This window comes from Pongo abelii, chromosome 14, assembly GCF_028885655.2.
Source record: "Pongo abelii isolate AG06213 chromosome 14, NHGRI_mPonAbe1-v2.0_pri, whole genome shotgun sequence".
NCBI lineage: Eukaryota > Metazoa > Chordata > Mammalia > Primates > Hominidae > Pongo > Pongo abelii.
In genome coordinates, this window is record NC_071999.2 from 41,025,198 (window position 1) to 41,038,695 (window position 13,498).

Sequence of the window (13,498 nt, forward strand, 5' to 3'; positions counted from 1 at the left end):
GTGAAGGTAAGCCAAGACCAAGGAAAAATAAAATAAAATTTGTTACTGTTTCCAAATATAGCACTCAGATAAAAGTTATAGCTTTACATTTAATAATATAATGTCACTTTAGCATAGTCTAATGCATTTTTCAGTGAATACAGTTTTCACATCACATTATAGCAATTTAATCTTAATAATCCCATGAGACACTTAGCATTAATTTCTATTTGTCAGAAGAAGAAACTAACTGAAGTTTTGTAGGAATTGATCACTGATGAAGAAAGAAACTAGGCACAAAGCTTTGTTGGAAAAGTAGAGTCCAGAAAATAATGCTTGGAAAATATTATTCTGAACTTATTAAACTAGAGAAAAAGGTTTCAAGGGCTCTGGATTCTTTTAAAACACAGACCTCTTCCTGAATCCAAGCGATATTAAATTAAGTTTAAATTAAGATAAGTAACTATGCCAACATGCAACAGAAATAAAGACAAGAAGTGAAGAAACCAAGAATACACCACTATTCATGGTTCTTTCTTCAATGAGAACATTTCTTAATTTGTTAAAATTGATTTTGTTTTTCACCCTGAGGCTCCACATATCAGGCCACTTGAAAGCAACAATGCTTGCTCATAAGGCAACTTTCAGTCACTAGGGCAGTGACAGGAAATGACCTGCTTCATCTCCCCTATATTCATGGTATGTTTCCTTCCCATCCCCTCCACCCATCAAATTAGACTCCTCTCCAGAAGACAGGTCACCTTTCCCAGAGCCGCCACCTCTTCCCACCTGGATCCTTGCCTTCAATCAGCTTGTGTCACAACATCAGCCTTATTTTTGTGTTGCTTTGGAATTGCCTCTAAATGTTTCTTGTTTGGATGTCCCCCCATTACTCTCTGAGCAGTGATAGTACTCAACTTGTTAGGTGTACACCATAGTGAACCACAATGCATATAATCTAAACATTTTAACTGTCAGAACTTAGTGCTGTACCTTTAAATTAACACTAGAGCAACAGCATCCATCAGCAGTAGAATTGAACTAGAATGATCACATGTGCTCCAGCAGGATGCCTTGCCTTTACTGCAATCAGCCAGTCAACAAAGAACTCTTTGAGGGCCAACTTTATGTCTGGTGAAGAGTGAGGTTAGAAATGAATTTTGATGCAAGAGGTTTGTGTTATGAAAAATAAAATAAAATCCTTAAGTCTCCAAGGAAGCTCAGAATATGACCATTCACATTTGTTGCATAATGCCTGAAAAGCTGAAAAAACAAATACATTTTTTTAAATCCAAAACCATCCTAAAGTGGCTGCAGTCCCAGTCCTGACCCAGAGGCAATAACAACATCTTCCAAAGAAACCATTTGTTTCTTTTTAACAAGGACATAATACAAGTTTCAAAACTTATCTCACTGGATGGTTCTGAGAATTACAAGCAACAAAGCCCATGAAAGTATTTTGAAAAGGGCTGAGTACTCTGTAAACATAAACTAGTAGTAACAGTACTGGACTTCGCTATTCTACTTCTGTAAAGGGTGACCAAGAGGACCCAAAAGTAATCCAAGTCACTTCAGTTTTTGGTCAGAGAATTTCTATGAGGTTAGGTTAGATATTTGTCAAACAAGGTCACACTCATTTCAAGTTTTTACCATTAGGTTGTTCTTACTTGCAAAGTTTCTGCAAGGATTGGCTGACCACATTCTCCTTCACTTTTGGTTTTTACCAGCTGTTATGTATCATTTTTTCCCATCTTTATTTATTTTTTTAACTTAATTTTTTTTCTTTTAAGATGGAGTCTCGCTCTTTGTTGCCCAGGCTGGAGTGCAATGGCACAATCTCGGCTCACTGCAACCTCTGCCTCCTGGGTTCAAACGATTCTCTTGCCTCAGCCTCCCGAGTAGCTGGGATTACAGGCAACTGCCACCACGTCCAGCTAATTTTTTGTATTTTTAGTAGAAACGGGGTTTCACTATGTTGGCCAGGATGTTCTCTCTAACTTCTGACCTCAGGCAATCCACCCACCTCAGCCTCCCAAAGTGCTGGGATTACAGGCGTGAGCCACCGCACCCGGCCCCCATCTTTATAAAGAGACCTAGGAGACATGGTGTTCTGGAAGAAAGAGAAAAAGATACTTGCTTGGCCTCCAAGCTAGGTCACTTGGAGCAAAATGAGTCAGTCTACATGGAAATTTTTTTATGTAATTGCATAATAGAATGCACATTTCTATTCTTCCGCTTATAGCATTTTAACACTTCAGAATTTTTGACCAGAAATAATATGAACATATCTCCTTACACTGCCACTGGAGTGCTTCATTCTATTTGGAGCCCAAATTTCCCATGAAACTGAACACTTAAAACTCCAAAAATATACTAAGATTTCTCTTTTCTTAGTATATACATGTAATAGAAGAGATGTAATCTCTATAAAATACAACTTCATTTTAAATAAATAAAATTAACATTTGTGTGGCACTTTCTATGTGATTTTATAAATATCTCATTTAAGCCTCATTATGTTAAGTATTATTATATTCACTTCAGATATGAGGAAACAAATTCAGCAATATTAAGTAATATGTACAGATAGTGAGAGATGAAATGGGGTAGAAACTCAAGTATGGCTAATTCCAAATCCCACATTCTTTCTACTATGCTATGTTACTCCATATCAAAGTATAAATTAGTGGCTATCATGAAAGCTAAACTTTACCAGGAAGTATGGGTGTCAGATGCTGGACTAGGCACTTTGTGTTATTTCATTTAAGTCTCATAATAACTCTAAAAGGCAAGAATGCTACTATCCAAATTTTACAAATAAGGCAACCAAGGCTAAGAAACACTAAAGAATTTTCTCAGTTCACACAGCTAACAAGGAGCAGAAGACAGACTCACACTCCAGTTTGATTGACATAAAGTGCATGGTCCTTACCACTAGACTATATTGCTTTTTGGTTGTAGGGAAAAATCTTACATTAATTAATTCAAACACAACAGAACTTGAATTTTGTTGTAAAAGCTGAGAGCTTGCAAATCAAAACTGGAAAAATACCGGTAAAGATATATTGATTGAGAGAGGCATGCCAAAGAAATTAAAATCTAAATTACTCCATATAGACAAAATACTCAATGTTTAATAATTCAAATATTAGATTGAAGCCATTCTTACTACCTTACTTCCTTCACCAGCTTCCTCTCCATTTCTTCCTGAAAGACTTGTCTATGTTTGCATCCATTTCTCCTCTAATTTTTTTTCCTAAACTAGCTCCCTCACCTATTTCCACCAAGCTGCTTCTGTCAAGATCATCAGACACCCCCAGGTTATTCTACTCAATCATCACATTTTCAGGACTCATCTTATCTGAGTCATTAGCAGTGTACGCACAAGTGTCCCTCTGTCCCAGATACGCTTTCAGGGCATGCCATTCTGCTGACTTGATTCCTATCTAACCAGTCACTCCTTTTCAGTACTTTATGCGGGTGCCCTTTCTTTTTCCCATCTCTTAATTTTGGAGCAGCCTAAGGTCAGTCCTTGAAACTCTTCCCTTCGCTAATGACACATATTTCCTTGATGAGCTCATCCAGTTTTATTGCTTTAAATATTATCTATATGCTAATGTCTTCCTGATTTATATCTTCAGGCCAAACTTCCTTCCTGAATTCCAGCCTTGTAGCCAACTGCCTATGCAGTAACTTCTCTTGTACAACTAACAAGAGATCTCAAACTTATCACATCTAAAACTAAGCACTTCTCTTCTTCTACCCCCAACCTCCAGAAAATCACTAACACATATTAGGTGATCAATAAAGCTGTTGGACTGAACAGATACAATCCAGCCAGATGACAATGAGTCTCAAAAAAAGAATCACACCCATACACCCTGCAACCAGCAACCCTACCTTGTTAAAAAGAGTCATCCAAATCCATTACAAAACCACAATAATTATTTTGCTACAGTCATGAAAGTTGGAGGTTTCTATAGAACTGGAAATTATGTAATATAAGGTAATCACAAAGAATAATCATTTTCTGTTGTATCATAACATATAACATCAACAAGATCTCATTATAATTCATGCTCATTACTACATGGATTCTGGGATATCTCACCTCAAATCCTCTAAGATATTACTCGCTTATCCAGAATAGCCTATGAGAAGCAAAGTTTAATTCTCTACTGTACCACTTACAGCTACTAATTTTTAAAACAGCTCTATTGAGGTATAACTTACATGCCATAAAATTCACTCATTTTAATTGTATAATTCAATGATTTTTAGTAAATACACACAATTGTCAACCACCACCACAATACAGTTTTAGAACACTTTCATCACCTTGGAAAGAGTCCTCATGCCTGTTTGCAGTCATGCTATCCTCCTATGTCCAGCCCCAGACAACCACTAATCTATCTGTCTTTATGGATTTGCCTTTTTTAGAAAACAGATACTATTTTTAAGGGCCTCTTATGGGATAGATACCTAAGTAAACATTTCACATAGGCTATCTCACTCTCATAACAACCATAAGGTGTCATTATTTGCCCAATTCTAGAGATAACGAGTATGAGGTTCAGAGAGGGTAAGACAAGAGTCTCACTTAACTATGTGGGTTTACAAAAAAAAAAACAAAAAAAAACTACCTCTAAAAGCAGGTATCTGAAGATATCTGACAGATAAAACAATACCATGAATTTGCACAATGCTATCACCCAAAACAAACAAGGAAGATGAATGGTGTCCTATTAGGGTTTAATTCCATCACCACCTGCTGTAACACAAATCAGTCCTCTAGACAGCCAAGGAGGATGGCTCTGTCTCGCTCACACCTGAACTATGGAAATGGAGCTTGCACGTGTCCTTAACACTTATTCAAAAAATGAGGACCTTGCTACCTCTGATCTCAAAGATTTGCACATCATTGACCTCCTCGTGCAGCATACATCCACGAAACAGACACGTGGACCATGACCACAGACAGATCCGCACCTGAATTTCTATGCCTAAAAGCTTATAAAGTCATATTCAAAAATCGGTATAATCCAAGTTAGGGATGTATTTCTATAAGAACTATAATATCTCTTGTATGCCAATACAGAAAATGTGGGTTACAGTTCTTTGGTTTTTGTTTTAATTGGATAACCATTTAGTTATGGTACATTTATATGTACTATATATAATCTCTAGTTCTTCAAACCGGAATATTAGAAAATGTAGATCAGACAGAGTCTGGTTTCAGTGTCATGCTACCACACTGATTTGCAAGGATGAACAATTCTTAGCTTCTTTCATTATTGCTCACTGCTAAATTTAAGAAGGAAGACCTCCCATCTTAAAAACAGAGAAGACGGCCGGGCACGGTGGCTCACGCCTGTAATCCCAGCACTTTGGGAGGCCGAGGCGGGCAGATCACGAGGTCAGGAGATCGAGACCATCCTGGCTAACACAGTGAAACCCCGTCTCTACTAAAAATACAAAAAATTAGCAGGGCGAGGTGGCGGGCGCCTGTAGTCCCAGCTACTCGGGAGGCTGAGGCAGGAGAATGGCATGAACCCCGGGGGGCGGAGCCTGCAGTGAGCCGAGATCGCGCCACTGCACTCCAGCCTGGGCGACAGCGAGACTCCATCTCAAAAAAAAAAAAAAACAAAAACAAAAAACAAACAAACAGAGAAGACAATACAGTTTATTTGGGATCTTATAATTGCAGAAATAGATTATCTGTTGTTGAATAAATCATTGATAGCAAGTGACTGAAAAAATAGATTTGAGGACAAAGATGCTCTAAAATGCTACACAATTCTCAGGTCCTATAGACACCTATAGCTTTGGTAACTGCCAGGAGAATAAAGATCAGGAAGAGCCATAGTAATCCTGCAGGCTGAAAATCAAGATGGAGGCCCCCCATAAGCGGGTCCTAAGAGTCCCACTGCCTGTTACTGCCAAGAATGAAGTCACTCGGTAGCAGACTCGCAGCTCCTTATGCTTTGTGCAGCCAAGGCTGCTCCTTAGCAACCAATGTCGACAACTGGGTTTCCAAGGAAACCAGAAAGCCCAATTTATAAAACTATGAAACAAAGCAACTGTAAAGGCAACACTAGACACAGAAGGTAACTCTATTCTTACCATTGCTACTGAATTTCTGCCAGTGAAGTGGTACAAATATTTTATTTCTAAATGTTTAAGGGGGGAAAAAAACCCAGTCTTTAAAGTAGACCACATTACTCCCTCACCTCCACATCTTTCTGTAGCAGGATGGCAAATACATTTTTAGGATTCAAATGAGGGATAGCATCAAAAATTTGTGTCTCAAAAAAATTAGATGGGTTCTTGAAGGTGAAGAATATTTTCAGAATCATCTGCGTGGTTTTAAATTCCTTCCAGATCACAAGGATAATTCTATTGACTCTGCTCATGTATAAAACAAGTAGATATATTTGCCAGGCTCTTTTCCATTAGTTCTGATACATAATTACTATGGCTTCCTGAATAACACACTTTTTATCACGCAGGGGGTAATAGACGGAAGCACAGAGTTAGGGGAACATATGAATGAGGATGAAATAAATAAGGCAGAGATATTACTTGTATGCGACATCTGAGTATTTTGGGAAATCAAGCATATGTCAGATGCCACCAACTGCCTTATAATTTAGGGCTCCCAGACAATTTAAAAAAGAGAAGTAAAGAACTGTTTCTATGAAAAATTTCTCTCTGTTGACTGCCTCTTAAGATAGATAATTACTTCTTTACTGCAGAGCCTAGGATGAATTATTTAACCTACGAGCCTCAAATTCTTGTCTGCAAAATGTGCATGAAATGAAGAAGAGTTAAGTGAGATGATATGTATGATAGCTTAGCTATAGTGTAGCACTAAAAAATGCTAGTGTTGACCGGGCGTGGTGGCTCACGCCTGTAAACCCAGCACTTTGGGAGGCCGAGGCAGGCAGATCATCTGAGGTCAGGAGTTCGAGACCATCCTGGCCAACATGGTGAAACCCCATCTCTGCTAAAAATACAAAAAAAAAAATTATCTGAACGCAGTGGCACATGCCTGTAGTCCCAGCTACTCGGGAGGCTGAGGCTGGAGAATCACTTGAATCTGGGAGGCGGAGGATGCAGTGAGCCGAGACTGCACCACTGCACTCCAGCCTGGGCAACAGAAGGAGGCTCCATCTCAAAAAAAAAAAAAAAATGCTAATGTTGTCTTCTTGATCCCTCCTTCAATATATCTTGCATTTCTTATTCTCATCATCCTGTAAAAAACAATCTGCAAGATTATTTTTCTTAAGAGCCAAAAGAATGAATAGAAATCACTGCATAAAAAGTGTTTCACCGTGAGAAAATTATGTTAAAAAATGTATGAGAAGAAATACCAAATGAGGTAAGGTTACCCATTCAGTATGTTAATAATGTAAAAGATGCCCTATTTCCCCTGTCTCCTTGACTAGGTGGTCCTTGCACCAGGAATTTATGGGCACTTTCACAATTATCATGGATCTTATTTTTAAATATCATCTTCATTTCCCCAGTCTTCCTGACAGAATAAAAACTGTTCCTGAAAACTGCTGACCACTCAGTTCTCAAAAATAACTTGAGAATTAATGCAACTAGTCATTTGCTGAATTCCTGAAAAAGCTCTGATTGAGCTTGAGTTCTCCTTCCATCTCTGCTATTGTACGTCCTTCTGATCAATCCTGAGAACTGTCTCTCTACATATTTTAACAGCAGAAGAACTTTTCAAACCTTGTTTTCCCTGGCAGAATATAATAAGACCCTAGTCCTTGTTTCAGTAGTGAAATTCTATCAATTCAATGATTTGTGGACTCCTTACGATCTGCACAGTGCCGTCGTTCCTGATGCCAGGGAAGAAGAGAAGTTCTGATTGCACCTGCCACCTAGTATTGATGTGGGTAATATCTACCCATGGGCCCCGGCTCTGCCCTCTGAAGCAATGTAGACTGAGTCACCTCTGTCTTCTACATAATGCTTTCCCAAATGTTTGAAGATGGACATTCTGTCCAAAAAAGAATAATGGGCCAAAACTTAGATTACAGCTTCTTCTTTCACATATTTTAAAGAAATATCAAATGTATCATGTAACCTTTCTGACCTTACCTTCCTTGTCTATATAATAGACATGATGATGCCCCCAGTGGAAAGCTGGAGAGGAGGAGGGGGAGGAGAAAGAGAGGAGGAGGAGGAAATATAGGTAGAAGAATAGAGAAAGTTGTGCCACTTACTGAGCACTTACTATCAATACCTCCCCAAGCACTAATGCCTCTCAACTAGCCAGTGGGGTAATCACTCTGTTCTGTCCCAATTTTACAAATGGATACACGAAGACTTGCCCAAGGTGACACTGCTATAAATTCTTAACCACTATTTTATCTCCTTTCTGTATCCCATGCTCTGTGTGCCAAAAATTATAACATATTTTGCAAACATAATTATTTTCCAGCCTAAACAATCACAGTTCCATCAACTACTCATTACGTTACCTTATGTCATTTGGATTCAAAAAGTTCTCAGAAATCTACTTGCCCCCCTTCTAGATGTCACCTGGTTTGCCAGCATCCCCCTGGAAATGGGTCACAGAGGCAGTTTGGCAATTTTTGTTAAGAGGGTATTAAATACCAAGTACTCTGCTAGAGCTGGAGACAGGAAAGATGAACAGACAGTCCTTGTTCTCAGGCAGCTAAAAGTCTATTAGCACTAAAGACTTGCAAGCAGAAAATATATATATATATAAAGAAAATTTCCACAATAAAGCACAAAGATGTGATGGTAAGAACGTGAAAGGAGAGCCAGATGCAGTCAACATAGCAAACAGACTGATGATTTGGGGGAATGCAGTGAGACCACCACCTCCCAAGGGCCATATACCTTTCTACACATGTCCCTGTTCTGTGGTTGCTTTAACAAGTCATAACACATGGCTAGCTTATTCTGTATCAAAACCTACATTATTTTTCATGAATTCATAATATCAAGCTATTGCCCTGGCCAATGCTGATATTGGGGACATACATGGAGAATGGCACGAACATTAATATGACTTTGTGAGCTCTGATCCATAACTTTGGTGTGTCATAATCACTGGATTTTCTCACTAACCAGTAACTTAGTAAGACAGTCCTCTGGACTGAATAGCTGTGTCTTTCCAAAATTTGTATGTTAAAATCTAATACCCAATATGATGGTATTTGGAGATGGAGACTTTGGAGTGATTAGGTTTAGATAAAATCATGAGGGTGGAGCCCCCATCATGGGATTAGTGCCCCTGTAAGACAAGGAGGAGACCCCAGAGCTTCCACTCTACACCATGTGAGGACAGAGCAAACCAAGAAGAGGGTCCTGAATAAGAACTGAATCTGCCAGCACCTTGATCTTGAACTTCCCAGTCTTGAGAACTATGAGAAACATATGTTTGCTGTTTAAGCCACCCAGTCTATACTATTCTAGGACAGCATCTCAAACAGACTAAGACAATAAGCATACTACTTACGTCTTCTTCCAACACACAGACTAAAATGTGGCTCTAGATAATGCTCATGGAGTCAAAGTCTGGGGTGTGCTACTGAAGCCCCTCCAAGCTCTTGATGATCTGTTATCTGTACCAGTTGGGTAGAGTTCTTCAACTGAGTAGAAATCTCCCACAATTCTTTCATTTCAGCTACCAGAAAGCCATAATATTGTAATGCATTATTATTTAAATTGGCTTACAAATTGTAGATACTGAAACATTTTCGGGGTGTCCAGAGGAATGAGCTATCTCTAAATGACGATGAAGTATCTGAGCACTGGAGCAAGTGGATGGTGAAACACCACCAATTACAGTCTAAGTGCAGATGAAAAGACAAAGTCAGATTAGCTCTTGGTAGACAGACTTTCAAATGGTCTTATTTTATGTGAATTTGAAATAGTGACATAAAACATTAAAAGGTTGTCACTTTACGCTTACAATTTTACGTATGTGAATCATTTCCTACAAAAAAAAAATAGGTCTGATTTTTGTGAATTTTGCATTTTTACTAGGCCTTTGGAAGGCAACTCCCCCTCTAAAATGTGACTTGCTGCACCGAGGGAAGGTTGTATGGAGAAGACAAAACCGAGGGGGATGGTGGACAGATACTCAGAAAAGGAGCTCTGCAGTCAGGGAGAGAAAATCAACCAATGAGCAGGACATGGCATCAAAACACTTTACGTTAAAGAACCTGTGTGTCTCAATGGTGCAGAAAAGCCCCTGTGGCTACATGGCTAGAGATGAGACCATGTCGGGGCGGTTGTGGAAATGCCTAGAATGTTACTCTGCGAAGTCGCAGTAGATACATAGAAAGAGGAAAACAACAGATAATGCTGGCCATGTGCAAATGGAGGCTGATCCAGCAGCTCAAGACTAAAGTTACCGCAAGTGATAACAAAGATGAAAAGAAACTTGTGCATGAGGATATAGAAGCCTTGAGAATTTAATGAGCTGGGCAAGTAGAGAAAAGGAAACATTAAGAAAACCTCTGCTGGGCACGGTAGCTCATGCCTGTAATCCCAAAACTTTGGGAGTCTGAGGCGGGAGGATCGCCTGAGGTCAGGAGTTTGAGACCAGCCTGGCCAACATGGTGAAACCCTGTCTCTATTTAAAATACAAAAAAATTAGCTGGGTGTGGTGGCGGGCACCTGTAATCCCAGCTACTTGGGAGGCTGAGGCAGGATAATTGCTTAAACCTGGGAGACGGAGGTTGCAGTGAGCCAAGTTCGCACCATTGCACTTCAGCCTGGGGGGACAAAAGTGAGACTCCATCTTAAAAAGAAAAAGATAACCTCAAGTTTTGAAGACTAGAGTACTTAGTACCAACAACACCATCAGGAATATTCTGTTTCTTAGAGCAAGGAAAATGAATTGCTACAATTTTTAAAAAATTGTTTCAAGCATTGAAAGAATGCTCCATCAATAGCTGAAGATATCCAAAAGGCAAGCAATGAAGTGATCATTAAGAGCTATTGACTTGTGATGCTGCACATAGAAGTAGTAGCTGTACCTTACCCAATGCTTGGGGAGCCAAATATGTTAGAATTCTGAATTTTTCAGATTTTAGAAAAATGGTGCAGCACATACATCACACATTACTTATCCTTACCAATGACATCTGGGCAGTGGCCTTTGATCAGCATATTAACAGTTCTGCAGTGACATACACACATGATCACATTAGGTGGGATCAATGATGACTATAAAAGCTTCATATTAATTGGGTCAGGTTTTGCCAACAAAGGAGTTATGGAAAAAAAATGTCTGTTTCTACAGCTTTTGGAGATTGGGAATAGGACTGAGCTGGTATTTGAGGTAATTGAGAGTTAATGAAGAAGGAAGGTGAAAAAGGAGAGCAAGGCCTAGCTTGTGGGGATCACCAGTGTTCTGGTGGAGGGCATAAGAAAGGAAAGCCGAAAGGTGAGACAAAGAGGCAGCAAGAAAACCAAGAGAACACGATATCATGGAGGATCAAAGGATAGAGAAAAGCAAGCTGGAAATACCTGTGAAATCAAAACATCAAAATATAGGAATTAGGGACTCTTAAAGCTCCTGGTCCATGTCAGGTTATCTTACATAGGTCAAGAATATTACACATATTCAAGGGAAATATTCGTCAAGGTCAACAGCATTTTGAATCTGATATGTCAGTTTCCTTCAGTGGGCTGAAATTGAATTACTATCTTGCTCCAGGTAGTGCTCCATATTGTACTTCAGTCTACTTCCATCTTGGTCCAGAAATATTCTATGTAAAAATAATTTATTGACTCTTGCATTATATCAATATTTAGCCTGCCTTTGATTTTGAGTTTTACTTAATCTAGGACAATGATCTACAATATAATGTTTCCAATCAGATTTCCACAGTTATTTTTGCAACACACATGGCTTCTGCTTTCACTCTCTATGATAAGGAATCCCTTTCTGTTATTGGGAAGAGAGAGTTTAGACTTTACATCAGTGGTTCTCAACCAGGGGTTGAGGGGTAATTTTGCCTCCCAGAGGACATTTGGCAATGCCTAGAGACATTTTAATTGTCACAACTGAGGGAAGGGAGTAGGGCATTCTGTCATCTAGTGGGTGGTGCTAGATGCTGCTAAACATTCTGCCTTGCACAGGACAGGTCCCAATAGTGCAGACTTATCTGTCCCAAAATGTCAATAGTGCAGGTTCAGAAACTCCGCTTTCAATAATTACAGACTTCGGTGTTTGGTAGAAGTTTTGCATTATTCATACACAAAATGAGCATTTCAATGCACATAAAAATTCAGCATAACATTAATTAAATAGTTAAAATGAAAGCAACTTTTAAAAGAAAAAAATTAGAATTAAATAATTATTAACATAATGAAGCTAAGAATTCAATTTGACTCAAGTATATTTCCCCCAAAATTATTCCTTTCCTAACATCTCATTAAATACTGTCTAATATCATGAAGGCAGACAAAAACAATGTGAATTTTGAAGACAGAATCTCATCACTTAGTGCATCACTAAGTAACTTTTTGGCCAAGTTAGAAAAAAATCTAATGCAGCAGAAAAAAAATTCAAAGTCATATATATAAAAAAAATTAAGTATGCTGAAATCTACTTAAAAAGACCGCTCATAGTTCAAAAGACTAGAGGGCCGATTAGATGGCTTTGAAATGCAAATTTTAATTGTTCCATTTTAAAAGTCATGCCTAAGGTGGGCTTAAAAAGCAGGTATTTCCAAGAAATGGCATTCTTGGAAAGTTTCATTGTTCGGGAATTCTAACCTGTGTCACATAGAAAGCACTGGAAACTGTCATCTCTACCTCCTGCACTCAACCCCAGCACACATGCACACAAAGGTCTCACAACTTATAAAGGATTGCATCAAACCATTGCTTGAATATGCTCTCTAACTTCTTCTGGGAAAAATAACATTTATTCAACTTAAGTAGAAAAATTGTGGAGATTAAACAGAGGGACCAATTTACACAGCCATTCTTTAGAGAAAGTTTTGTTTTCCTTTAACATTTCAATTGCTCTAGTCAAGGGGAGTAAGTAACAATAATGCCATAAGACCACAATGCTTTGAAGAGAACTTTAGCATCCTGCAAACCAAGGCACTGGATAAGCACTATCTAATGAGGGTGGAGAGGCCAGCAATCCACCCCCTCCAGATAACCTTATCTCCAGCCTTGCTATTTCAGCAATTATGGCTGACCCTTGAAAAACACAGGTTTGAACTGTGCGAGTCAACTTATACTCAGATTTTTTTCAATAGAAATTATGAGTGTGCCTGCCTCTCCTGCCTCCCCTTTCACCTCCTCCACCTCTTCTGACTCTGGCATCTGTGAGACAGCAAGAGGACCAACACCTCCTCTTCCTCCTCCTCCTCAGCCTGCTCAAGGTGAAGGCAGTGAGGATAAAGACCTTTATGGTGATCCACTTCCACTTAACGAATAGAAATTATATTTTATCTTAATAATATTTTCTTTTCTCTAGCTTACTTTATTATAAGAATACAGT

The 13,498-nt window shown here is 38.8% G+C and overlaps 1 protein-coding gene and 1 long non-coding RNA gene across 3 annotated transcripts in view; one reads left to right on the forward strand and one right to left on the reverse strand.

Moving 5' to 3' along the window:
- The window catches only part of DCLK1 (doublecortin like kinase 1), a 357,223-nt gene that overhangs the window by 295,035 nt on the left and 48,690 nt on the right, over nucleotides 1-13,498 (reverse strand). The window lies entirely within an intron of this gene.
- LOC129049484 (uncharacterized) overlaps nucleotides 6,009-13,498 on the forward strand; it is a 31,805-nt gene continuing 24,315 nt past the window's right edge. Inside the window, exon 1 of the long non-coding RNA XR_008512597.2 lies at nucleotides 6,009-6,086. This is a non-coding gene — a long non-coding RNA (uncharacterized LOC129049484). The remainder of the gene's footprint in view (nucleotides 6,087-13,498) is intronic.